The sequence below is a fragment of the Eriocheir sinensis genome, chromosome 57 (genome assembly GCF_024679095.1).
Source record: "Eriocheir sinensis breed Jianghai 21 chromosome 57, ASM2467909v1, whole genome shotgun sequence".
NCBI classification, from domain to species: Eukaryota; Metazoa; Arthropoda; class Malacostraca; order Decapoda; family Varunidae; genus Eriocheir; species Eriocheir sinensis.
Window position 1 is genome coordinate 9576780 of NC_066565.1, and position 16310 is coordinate 9593089.

Sequence of the window (16310 nt, forward strand, 5' to 3'; positions counted from 1 at the left end):
TTTGTTTAAAAATATATAAAGAAAATACACATTAAGTAATGTAAATACGTATAAAAAATATGTAAAAAATACACATATAATCATGTAATTCGTATCAAAATAAATAAACAAAATAGCAATAAAATAATGGAAATTTGTATGAGAAAACATATACAAATAACGGAAATTTCTATAAAAATATATGTACAAAAATGCACATAAAATAAAGTAAATTTGCAAAAAAATACATATACAAAACACACACTAAATAATATAAATGCGTACATAAAATAACCTAAATTTGTATAAAACTATATACAAAAATACACAAAAATAATTTTAATTTGTTTGAAAAGAAATATACAAAATACACATAAAATTAGGTAAATTTGTATTGAAATACATATACAAAATACACATCAAATAATGTAAATTTGAATGAAAATATATAAACAAATACACTGAAAATAGCGGAAATTTGTATAAAATATATATGCAAGATACACATTAAATAATGTAAATGTGTATAAAAAATATATATACAAAAAACAAATAGAATAATGTAAAATCGTATAAAAATAAATACACAGAATATCAATAAAATAATGTAAATTTGTATGAAAATTATCGCATTTTTTATAAAAATATATTTACCAAAATACACATAAAATATTTAAATTTGTATTGAAATAAATATACAAAATGCATATACAGTAAGGTAAATTTGTATTGAAAGAGATATTCAAAAATACATATAAAACAATGTAAATTTGTTTCAAAATATATATACGAATACACATAAAATAAAGTAGATTTCTATAGAAATATATATACAAAATACATCTGAAATTATGTAAATACGTGTAAAAATATATATACAAAATACATATCAAATAATGTAAATTCGTGTCAAAATAAATAAACAAAATATCATGAAAAGAATGTGTATTTGTATGAAAATAGATAATAGATAATAAATTTGTATAAAATATATGTGCAAGATACACATTAAATAATGTAAATATGTATAAAAAAAGTATATACAAAAAACAAATAGAATAATGTAACATCGTATCAAAATAAATACACCGAATATAAATAAAATAATGTAAATTTGTATGAAAATAAAGATGCAAAATTCCTATAAAATAGCGCATTTCTTTTAAAAATATATATACCAATATACACATAAAATATTTAAATATACATTGAAATAAATATACAAAATGCACATACAATAAGGTAAATTTGTATTGAAAGAGATATGCAAAAATACATATAAAACAATGTAAATTTGTTTCAAAATATATATACGAATACAAATAAAAAAAAGTAGATTTCTATAAAAATATATATACAAAATACACATAAAATTAAGTAAATACGTATAAAAATGTATACAAAATACACATAAAATAATGTAATTTCGAATTAAAATAAATGTAAATTTGAATGAAAATAAAAAAAACAAATACACTTAAAATAACGTAAATTTGTATAAAATATATTTGCAAGATACACATTAAATAATGTAAATGTGTATAGAAAAATATATACAAAAAACAAATAGAATAATGTAAAATCGTATCAAAATAAATACACAGAATATCAATAAAATAATGTAAATTTGTATGAAAATAAAGATGCAAAATTCCCAAAAATTATCGCATTTTTTTATAAAAATATATATACCAAAATACACATAAAATATTTAAATTTGTATTGAAATAAATATACAAAATGCATATACAGTAAGGTAAATTTGTATTAAAAGAGATATTCAAAAATACATATAAAACAATGTAAATTTGTTTCAAAATATATATACGAATACACATAAAATAAAGTAGATTTCTATAGAAATATATATACAAAATACATATGAAATTATGTAAATACGTATAAAAATATATATACAAAATACATATCAAATAATGTAAATTCGTGTCAAAATAAATAAACAAAATATCATGAAAAGAATATGTATTTGTATAAAAATAGATAATAGATAATAAATTTGTATAAAATATATATGCAAGATACTCATTAAATAATGTAAATATGTATAAAAAAGTATATACAAAAAACAAATAGAATAATGTAAATTCGTATCAAAATAAATACACCGAATATTAATAAAATAATGTAAATTTGTATGAAAATAAAGATGCAAAATTCCCATAAAATAGCGCATTTCTTATAAAAATATACATACCAAAATACACATAAAATATTTAAATTTGTATTGAAATAAATATACAAAATGCACATATAATAAGGTAAATTTGTATTGAAAGAGATATGCAAAAATACATATAAAACAATGTAAATTTGTTTCAAAATAAATATACGAATACAAATAAAAAAACGTAGATTTCTATAAAATATATATACAAAATACACATAAAATTAAGTAAATACGTATAAAAAAGTATACAAAATACACATAAAATAATGTAAATTCGATTTAAAATAAATAAACAAAATACCAATAAAAGAATGTGTATTTGGATAAATATAAATATACAAAATACATATACAAAATAAACATAAAATAAGGTAGATTTGTAATAAAATATATGTACAAAAGACATAAAATTATGTAAATTTATATGAAAATATATATACAAATACACATAAAATACCATGAATTTGTATAAAATATATATTCAAAATAAATATTAAATAATGTAAAGCGTATAAATATATATACAAAGTACATATAAAATAATGTAAATTCGTATCAATATAAATCAACAAAACACCAATAAAATAATATATATTTGAATGAAAATAAATTTACAAAATACACATAACATAACTAAAATTTGTATTAAAATATATACAACAATACATAGAAATAAATTGAGTTTGTATGAAAAGAGATATACAACATCTGATATTCTGATTTTATATTATTTTTATAAATCTGAATTTTGTTTATAAATTTGAAACAATTTACCTTATTTTGTATATCTATTTTCATACAAATTAAAATACTTATTTTTGTATATAGTTTATATAAATTTACGTTATTTTATGTGTATTTTGTATATTTATATATATACAAATACACATTCTTTTATTGGTATTTTGTATATTTATTTTGATACGAATTTACATTATTTTATTATATATTTTGTAGAAATCTACGTTATTTTATGTGTATTCGGTATATATTTACAAATTTACATTGTTTTATATTTTATATCTATTTCAATACAAATTAACTTTATATATATTTTAATTCAAATTTAATTTTTTTATGTGTGTTTGTATATATTTTATAAATAAAAAAATGTTATTTTATTAATATTCTGTATTTATTTTGACGATTTACATTATTTGTATATATTTTTTATACAAATTTACGTTATTTTAAGTGTATTGTTTATGTCTTTCATTCAAATTTACATTATTTTTATGTATTTTGTATATATTCAATACAAATTTACCTAATTTTATATGTATTTTGTATTTATTTTTCATAGAAATTTAAAATATTTTTGTGTTGATATACTTTGATACAAATTTAGGATTTATTTTATGTATTATGTATATCTATTTTCAAATACATATTCTTTTATTGATATTTTGTTTATTTATAGCTTATTTAATTTTTATTTTGTATATATATTTTATACGTATTTACATCATTTCATATTTTGTATATATTCTATAGAAATCAACGTTAATTTATGTGTATTCGTATATATTTTGAAACAAATTTACACTGTTTTATGTATATTTTGCGTTTTTTCAATACAAACTTACCTTATTGTGCATTTTGTATAATTTAATACAAATTTAATTATTCTATGTATTTTTATATATGTATTTTTTAAAAATATGCTTTATTTTATGGGTATTTTGCATCTTTATTTTCATACAAATTTTAATTATTTTATTGATATTCTATGTATATTTTGATACGATTTTGATATTCTAAAAATAAATACGGAATACACAAAAATAGATATGCAAAATACATATAAACAATGTAAATTTGTCTCAAAATATATATACGAATACACATGAAATAAGTTAGATTTCTATAAAAATATATATACAAAATCACATAAAATTAAGTAAATACGTATAAAAAATGTATATAAAATACACATAAAATAATGTAAATTAGTATCAAAATAAATAAACAAAATACCAATAAAAGAATGTGTATTTGTATAAATATATATATACAAAATACACATTAAATAATATAAATTTGTTTAAAACTATACAAAATACACATGAAATGATATAAATACGTATAAAAATATATATACAAAATACACATTAAAGAATGTAAATTCGCGTCAAAATAAATAAACAAAATATCAATAAAAAAAATGTGTATTTGTATGAAAATAGATATACAAAATACACATAAAATAACCTAAATTTGTATCAAACTATATACAAAAATACACAAAAATATTTTAAATTTGTATGGAAATAAATATACAAGATACACATAAAATTAATTAAATTTGTATTGAAATACATACACAAAATACACATAAAATAATGTAAATTTGAATGAAAATACATCAACAAATACACTTAAAATAACGTAAATTTGTATAAAAAAATATGTACAAAACACAAATAGAATAATGTAAAATCGTATCAAAATAAATACACAGAATATTAATAAAATAATGTAAATTTGTATGAAAATAAAGAAGCAAAATTCCCATAAAACAACGCATTTTTTATGAAAATATATATACCAAAATACACATAAAATATTTAAATTTGTATTACAATAAATATACAAAATGCACATACAATAAGGTAAATTTGTATTGAAATAGATATACAAAATACACATAAAACAATGTAAATTTGTTTCAAAATATATATACGAATACACATAAAATAACGTAGATTTCTATAAAAATATATATACAATATTTGTGTTTTGTATATATTTTTTTATACATATTTACATTATTTAATGTGTATTTTCTATATATATTTCATACAAATTTACGTTATTTTAAGTGTATTTGTTTATATATTTTCATTAAAATTTACATTATTTTATTTGTATTTTGTATATGTATTTAAATAATAATTTAACTAGTTTTATGTGTATTTTGTATATATATTTTTATACAAATTTAAATTATTTTTGTGTATTTTTTTAATAGAGTTTTATACAAATTTACAATATTTTTTGTGTATTTTGTATATCTATTTTCATTCAAATACACATTCTTTTATTGATATTTTGTTTATATATTTTGATGCGAATTTACATTATTTAATGTGTATTGTATATATATTTTTATACGTCCATTTCATTTTGTATATATATTTCTATAGAAATATACGTTATTTTATGTGTATTTCAGATATATATTTTGAAACAAATATACATTGTTTTATGTGCATTTTGTATATTTTTTCAATACAAATTTACCTTATTGTACGTGCATTTTGTATATTAATTTTAATACAAATTTAATTATTCTATGTGTATTCTTGTATGCTTTATTTTATGGGTATTTTGCATCTTTATTTTCATACAAAATTACATTATTTTATTGATACTCTGTTTATTTATTTTGATACGATTTACATTATTCTATGTATATTTTGTATATCTATTTTATACAAATGTACGTTATTTTATGTGAAGTTGTTTTCATTTCATACAAATTTACATTATTTTATGTGTATTTTGTACATGTATTTAAATACAAATTTAACTAATTATATGTGTATTTTGTATATCTATTTTCATACAAATTGAAATTAATTTTTTTGTTTTTTTGTATTAATTTTTATTCAAATTTTCGTAATTTTATGTGTATTTTGTATATTTATTTTCCTACAAATATACGTTCTTGTATCGAAATTTTGTTAATTTATTTTGATACGAATTCATTTTTTTAGGTGTATTTGATATATATATATATATTTTTATACTTATTTATATAATTTTATATGTATTTTGAATATATATTTTCATACAAAATTTACTCTATATGTATATACAAAAAAACACAAAAATAATTTAAATTTGTATGAAAATAAATATACAAAATACACATAAAATTAGGTAAATTTGTATTGAAATACATATACAAAATACACTTAAAATAATGTAAATTTGAATGAAATTATATAAACAAATACACTTAAAATGACGTTTAATTTGTATAAAATATATATAAAAATACACATTAAATAATGATAATATGTATAAAAAAATATATACAAAACACAAATAGTATAATATAAAATCGAATCAAAATATATACACAGAATATTAATAAAATAATGTACATTTGTATGAAAACTAAGATGCAAAATACCTATAAAATAACGCATTTTTTATAAAATTATATATACCAAAATACACATAAAATATTTGAATTTGTATTAAAATAAATATACAAAATGCACATACAATAAGGTAAATTTGTATTGAAATAGATATGCAAAAAACATATAAAACAATGTAAATTTGTTTCAAAATATATATACGAATACACATAAAATAACTATTCTATAAATAAATATATATATATATATATATATATATATATATATATATATATATATATATATATATATATATATATATATATATATATATATATATATATATATATATATATATATATACAAAATACAAATAAAATTAAGTAAATACGAATCAAAAATGTATACAAAATGCACATAAAATAATGTAAATTCGTATAAATATAAATAAACAAAATACCAATAAGAGAATATGTATTTGTATAAGTATATATATACAAAATGCACATAAAATAACGTAAATTTGTATAAAACTATATAAAAAAATACACAGAAGTAATTAAATTTGTATGAAAATAGATATACAAAATACACACAAAATAAGCTAAATTTGAATTGAAATATATATACAAAATACATAAAATAAAGTAAATTCGTTTCAAAATATTTTTAACAAATACACATATAATAACGTAAATTTGTAAAAAATATATATAAACAAAATACACATTAAGTAATATAAATACGTATAAAAAAATATTTACAAAATACACAAATAATCAAGTCATTCGTATCAAAATAAATAAACAAAAAACTAATTAAATAATGTAAATTTGTATGAGGAAACATATACAAAATACACATAAAATAACGTTTTAAGTTTCTATAAAAATATATGTACAAAAATGCACATAAAATTAGTTTGCATAAAAAATATATATACAAAACACACATTAGATAATGTAAATGAGTATAAAAATATGTATACAAAATACCTATGAAACAATCTAAATTCGTATCGAGTTAAATTAAGAAAATATCAATAAAATAATGTAATTTTGGATGAAAATATATATAGAAAACACACATAAAATAACCTAAATACAAATACAAATATACACATTAAATAATTTAAAATTGAATGAAATAAATATACAAAATAAACATAAAATATGGTAATTTTGTAATAAAATATATTTATATTTATACAAATAAACATTCTTTAATTGGTATTTTGTATATTTATTTTGATGCGAATTTACATTATTTTATGTGTATTTTGTATACATTTTTTTATACGTATTTACTTCATTTTACGTGTATTTTGTATATATATTTTAATAGAAATCTAAGTTGTTTTATGTGTGTTCGTATATATATTTTTAACAAATTTACTTTGTTTTATATGTATTTTGCATATCTATTTCAATACAAATTTACCTTATTGTATGTGTTTTTTAAATATTTATTTTAATACAAATTTAATTTTTTTATGTGTATTTTGGTATATATGGAGAGGTAAATTTGAATTGAAAGAGATATTCAAAAATACATATAAAACAATGTAAATTTGTTTCAAAATATATATACGAATACACATAAAATAACGTAGATTTCTATAAAAATATATACAAAATACACATAAAATGAATTAAATACGTATAAAAAAATGAATACAAAATGCACATAAAAATCGTATAAAAATAAATAAACAAAATACCAGTAAAAGAATGTGTATTTGTATAAATATAAATATACAAAATACACATAAAATATCGTAAATTTGAATAAAACTATATACAAAAATACACAGAAGTAATTAAATTTGTATGAAAATATATATACAAAATACAGCTAAAATAAGCTAAATTTGAATTGAAATGTACATACAAAATACATAAAATAATGTAAATCTGTATCAACATATTTATACAAATACATATAATAACGTAGATTTGTTTAAAAATATATAAACAAAATACACATTAAGTAATGTAAATACGTATAAAAAATATGTACAAAATAAATATATAATCATGTCACTCGTATCAAAATAAATAAACAAAATAGCAATAAAATAATGTAAATTTGTATGAGAAAACATATACAAATAACGCAAATTTCTATAAAAATATATGTACAAAAATGCACGTAAAATAAAGTAAATTTGCATAAAAATATATATACAAAACACACACTAAATAATGTAAATGCGTACATAAAATAACCTAAATTTGTATAAAACTATATACAAAAATACACAAAAATAATTTAAATTCGTTTGAAAAGAAATATACAAAATACACATAAAATTAGGTAAATTTATATTGAAATACATATACAAAATACACATCAAATAATGTAAATTTGAATGAAAATCTATAAACAAATACACTTAAAATAACGTAAATTTGTATGAAATATATATGCAAGATACACATTAAATAATGTAAATGTGTATAAAAAATATATATACAGAAAACAAATAGAATAATGTAAAATCGTATCAAAATAAATACACAGAATATCAATAAAATAATGTAAATTTGTATGAAAATAAAGATGCAAAATTCCCCAAAATTATCGCATTTTTTATAAAAATATATTTACCAAAATACACATAAAATATTCAAATTTGTATTGAAATAAATATACAAAATGCATATACAGTAAGGTAAATTTGTATTGAAAGAGACATTCAAAAATACATATAAAACAATGTAAATCTTTTTCAAAATATATATACGAATACACATAAAATAAAGTAGATTTCTATAGAAATACATATACAAAATACATATGAAATTATGTAAATACGTATAAAAATATATATACAAAATACATATCAAATAATGTAAATTCGTGTCAAAATAAATAAACAAAATATCATGAAAAGAATGCGTATTTGTATGAAAATAGATAATAGATAATAAATTTGTATAAAATATATATGCAAGATACACATTAAATAATGTAAATATGTATAAAAAAGTATATACAAAAAACAAATAGAATAATGTAACATCGTATCAAAATAAATACACCGAATATTAATAAAATAATGTAAATTTGTATGAAAATAAAGATGCAAAATTCCCATAAAATAGCGCATTTCTTATAAAATATATATACCAAAATACACATAAAATATTTAAATTTGCATTGAAATAAATATACAAAATGCACATACAATAAGGTAAATTTGTATATAAAGAGATATGCAAAAATACATATAAAACAATGTAAATTTGTTTCAAAATATATAAACAAATACAAATAAAAAAAACGTAGATTTCTATAAAAATATATATACAAAATACACATAAAATTAAGTAAATACGTATAAAAAAATGTATACAAAATACACATAAAATAATGTAAATTCGAATTAAAATAAATAAACAAAATACCATTAAAGAATGTGTATTTGGAAAAATATAAATATACAAAATACACATACAAAATAAACATAAAATAAGTTAGATTTGTAATAAAATATATGTACAAAAGACACAAAATAATGTAAATATATTTGAAAATATATATACAAATACACATAAAATACCATGAATTTGTATAAAAATATATATTCAAAATAAATATTAAATAATGTAAAAGCGTATAAATATATATATACAAAGTACATATAAAATAGTGTAAATTCGTATCAATATAAATCAACAAAACACCAATAAAATAATATATATTTGAATGAAAATAAATTTACAAAATACAAATAACATAACTAAAATTTGTATTAAAATATATACAAAAATACATAGAAATAATTTGAGTTTGTATGAAAATAGATATACAAAATACACATAAAACTAGGTAAATTTCTTTTGAAATGTATATACAAAATACCCATAAAATATTGTAAATTTGTGTCAAAATATATAAACAAATACACATAAAATAACGTAAATTTGTATGAAAAATATATACAAAATACACATAGAATAAAGTCAATTCGTATCAAAATGAATGAGCAGAATATCAATAAAATAATGTAAATTTGAATGAAAATAAAGATGTAAAATACCCAAAAAATAAAGCATATGTTTATAAAAATACAGATACAAAAATACACATCGAATAATTAAATTTGTATTAAAATTAATATACAAAATGCGTATATAATAAGGTAAATTTGTATACAAAATACACATACAAAATAAACATAAAATAAGGAAGATTTATAACAAAATATATGTACAAAATACACATAAAATAATGTAAATTTATTTGAAAATATATAAACAAATACACATAAAATACCATGAATTTGTATAAAAATATATATTCAAAATAAATATTAAATAATGTAAAAGCGTATAAATAAATAAATAAATAAATAAATAAATATATATATATATATATATATATATATATATATATATATATATATATATATATATATATATATATATATATATATATATATATATATATATATATATATATATATAAATATATATATATATATATATATATATATATATATATATATATATATACAAAGTACATATAAAATAATGTAAATTCGTATCAATTTAAATCAACAAAACACCAATAAAATAATATATATTTGAATGAAAATAAATTTACAAAATACACATAACATAACTAAAATTTGTTTTAAAATATATACAAAAATACATAGAAATAATTTGAGTTTGTATGAAAATAGATTTACAAAATACACATAAGACTAGGTAAATTTCTTTTGAAATGTATATACAAAATACCCATAAAATATTGTAAATTTGTGTTAAAATATATAAACAAATACACATAAAACAACGTAAATTTGTATGAAAAATATATACAAAATACACATATATTAATGTCAATTCGTATCAAAATGAATGAGCAGAATATCAATAAAATAATATAAATTTGTATGAAAATAAAGATGCAAAATACCCAAAAAATAAAGCATATGTTTATAAAAATACAGATACAAAAATACACATCGAATAATTAAATTTGTATTAAAGTTAATATACAAAATGCGTATATAATAAGGTAAATTTGTATTGAAAAAATATGCAGCATACACGTTTACTCATACAAATTTATATTATTTATTAGTATTTTGTTTATTTATTTTGATACGAATTACATCATTATATGTGTATTTTGTACATATTTTTTTTATACGTATTTATATTATTTAATGTGTATTTTGTTAATATATTTTCATACAAATTTACGTTATTATATGTGTATTTGTATAAATATTTTGATACAAATTTACTTTATTTCATGTATTTTGTATATATATTTCAATTCAAATTTAGCTTATTTTGTGTGTATTTTGTATATATTTTCATACAAAGTTAATTACTTCTGTGTATTTTTGAATATAGTTTTATATAAATTTACGTTATTTTATGCGTATTTTGTATATTTATATTTATACAAATACACATTCTTTTATTGGTATTTTGTTTATTTATTTTGATACGAATTTACATTATTTTATGTGTATTATATACATTTTATACGTATTTACTTCATTTTATGTGTATTTTGTATATATATATTTATAGAAATCTACGTTATTTTATGTGTATTCGTATATATATTTAGAAACAAATTTACTTTGTTTTATATGTATTTTGCATATCTATTTCATTACAAATTTACCTTATTGTATGTGTTTTTTGTATATTTATTTTAATACAAATAAAAAATTTTGATGTGTATTTTGGTATATATATTTTTATAAATAAAAAAAATGCGTTATTTCATGGGTATTTTGCTTCTTTATTTTCATACAAATTTACATTATTTTATTAATATTCTGTGTATTTATTTTGATACGATTTTACATTATTCTATTTGTGTTTTGTACATATTTTTTTTATACAAATTTACGTTATTTTAAGTGTATTTGATAATGTATGTTCATTCAAATTTACATTATTTTATGTGTATTTTGTGTATGTATTTCAATACAAATTTACCTAATTTTATGTGTATTTTGTATATTTATTTTAATACAAATTTAAAATATTTTTGTGTATTTTTGTATATAGTTTGATACAAATTTAGGTTATTTTTGTGTATTTTTTATATCTATTTCATACAAATACACATTCTTTTATTGATATTTTGTTGATTTATTTTGACATAATTTTATGTGAATTTGTTTTCATTTCATACAAATTTACATTATTTTATGTGTATTTTGTAAATGTATTTAAATACAAATTTAACTTATTATATGTGTATTTTGTATATCTATTTTCATACAAATTGAAATTTATTATTTTGTTTTTTTGTATATATTTTTATTCAAATTTTCGTAATCTTATAAAAATATATATACCAAAATACACATAAAATATTTAAATTTGCATTGAAATAAATATACAAAATGCACATACAATAAGGTAAATTTGTATTGAAAGAGATGCAAAAATACTTATAAAACAATGTAAATTTGTTTCAAAATATATATACGAATACAAATAAAAAAACGTAGATTTCTATAAAAATATATATACAAAATACTCATAAAATTAAGTAAATACGTATAAAAAAAATGTATACAAAATACACATAAAATAATGTAAATTCGATTTAAAATAAATAAACAAAATACCAATAAAAGAATGTGTATTTGGATAAATATAAATATACAAAATACATATACAAAATAAAAATAAAATAAGGTAGATTTGTAATAAAATATATGTAGAAAATACACATAAAATAATGTAAATTTATATGAAAATATATATACAAATACACATAAAATACCATGAATTTCTATAAAAATATATATTCAAAATAAATATTAAATAATGTAAAAGCGTATAAAAATATATATACAAAGTACATATAAAATAATGTAAATTCGTATCAATATAAATCAACAACACACCAATAAAATAATATATATATATATATATATATATATATATATATATCTATATCTATATATATATATATATATATATATATATATATATATATATATATATATATATATATATATATATATATATATATATATATATATATATATATATATATATATATATATATATATATATTTATAACTAAAATTTGTATTAAAATATATACAAAAATACATAGAAATAATTTGAGTTTGTATGAAAATAGATATACAAAATACACATAAAACTAGGTAAATTTCTTTTGAAATGTATATACAAAATACCCATAAAATATTGTAAATTTGTGTCAAAATATATAAACAAATACACATAAAATAACGTAAATTTGTATGAAAAATATATACAAAATACACATAGAATAATGTCAATTCGTATCAAAATGAATGAGCAGAATATCAATAAAATAATGTAAATTTGTATGAAAATAAAGATGCATAATACCCCCCCAAAAAATGCATATGTTTATAAAAATACAGATACAAAAATACACATCAAATAATTAAATTTGTATTAAAATTAATATACAAAATGCGTATATAATAAGGTAAATTTGTATTGAAAAAATATGCAACATACACGTTTACTCATACAAATTTATATTATTTTATTGGTATTTTGTTTATTTATTTTGATACGAATTACATGATTATATGTGTATTTTGTACACATTTTTTTATACGTATTTACATTATTTAATGTGTATTTTGTTTATATATTTTCATACAAATTTACGTTATTATATGTGTATTTGTATAAATATTTTGATACAAATTGACTTTATTTCATGTATTTTGTATATATATTTCAATTCAAATTTAGCTTATTTTGTGTGTATTTTGTATATATTTTCATACAAATTTAATTACATCTGTGTATTTATGTATATAGTTTTATATATACAAATACACATAAAATACCATGAATTTCTATAAAAATATATATTCAAAATAAATATTAAATAATGTAAAAGCGTATAAAAATATATATACAAAGTACATATAAAATAATGTAAATTCGTATCAATATAAATCAACAACACACCAATAAAACTATATATATAGATATATATATATATATATATATATATATATATATATATATATATATATATATATATATATATATATATATATATATATATATATATATATATATATATATATATATATATATATATATATATATATATATATATATATATATATATATATATATATATATATATGAATAAATAAATTTACAAAATACATAATATAACTAAAATTTGTATTAAAATATATACAAAATACATAGAAATAATTTGAGTTTGTATGAAAATAGATATACAAAATACACATAAAACTAGGTAAATTTCTTTTGAAATGTTTATACAAAATACCCATAAAATATTGTAAATTTGTGTCAAAATATATAAACAAATACACATAAAATAACGTAAATTTGTATGAAAATATATACAAAATACACATAGAATAATGTCAATTCGTATCAAAATGAATGAGCAGCATATCAATAAAATAATGTAAATTTGTGTAAATAAAGATGCATAATACCCCCAAAAATGCATATGTTTATAAAATACAGATACAAAATACACATCAAATAATTAAATTTGTATTAAAATTAATATACAAAATGCGTATATAATAAGGTAAATTTGTATTGGAAAAATATGCAACATACACGTTTACTCATACAAATTTATATTATTTTATTGGTATTTTGTTTATTTATTTTGATACGAATTACGATTATATGTGTATTTTGTACACATTTTATACGTATTTACATTATTTAATGTGTATTTTGTTTATATATTTTCATACAAATTTACGTTATTATATGTGTATTTGTATAAATATTTTGATACAAATTGACTTTTCATGTATTTTGTATATATATTTCAATTCAAATTTAGCTTATTTTGTGTGTATTTTGTATATATTTTACAAATTTAATTACATCTGTGTATTTATGTATATAGTTTATATAAATTTACGTTATTTTATGTGTATTTTATATATTTATATATACAAATACACATTCTTTATTGGTATTTTGTTTATTTATTTTGATACAATTTACATTATTTTATGTGTATTTGTATACATTTTTATACGCATTTACTTCATTTTATGTGTTTTTTGTATATATATATTTATAGAAATCTACGTTATTTATTTTTTATTCGTTTACTTATTTTGAAACAAATTTAAATTGCTTTATATGTATTTTGCGTATCTATTTCAATACAAATTTACCTTATTGTATGTGTTTTTTATATATTTATTTTAATACAAATCTATTTTTTTTATGTGTTTTTTGGTATATATATTTTTATAAATAAAAAAATGCGTTATTTTATGGGTATTTTGCCTCTTTATTTTCATATAAATTTACATTATTTTATTAATATTCTGTGTATTTATTTTGGTACGATTTTACATTATTCTATTTGTGTTTTGTATATATATTTTTTATACAAATTTACGTTAAGTGTAATTGTTTATGTATTTTCATTCAAATATACATTATTTTGTGTATTTTGTATATGTATTTCCATACAAATTTACCTAATTTTATGTGTATTTTGTATATTTATTTTCTTACAATTTTAAAATATTTTTGTGTATTTTTGTATATAGTTTGACAAATTTAGGTTATTTTATGTGTATCTATTAAATATCTATTAAATATATATACAGAATACATATGAAATTATGTAAATACGCATAAAAACTTTTTTATACAAAATACATATCAAATAATGTAAATTCGTGTCAAAATAAATAAACAAAATATCATGAAAAGAATGTGTATTTGTATGAAAATAGATAATAGATAATAAATTTGTATAAAATATATATGCAAGATACACATTAAATAATGTAAATATGTATAAAAAAAGTATATACAAAAAAAAAATAGAATTATGTAAAATCGTATCAAAATAAATACACCGAATATTAATAAAATAATGTAAATTTGTATGAAAATAAAGATGCAAAATTCCCATAAAATAGCGCATTTCTTATAAAAAAATATATACCAAAATACACATAAAATTTTTAAATTTGTATTGAAATAAATATACAAAATGCATATTCAATAAGGTAA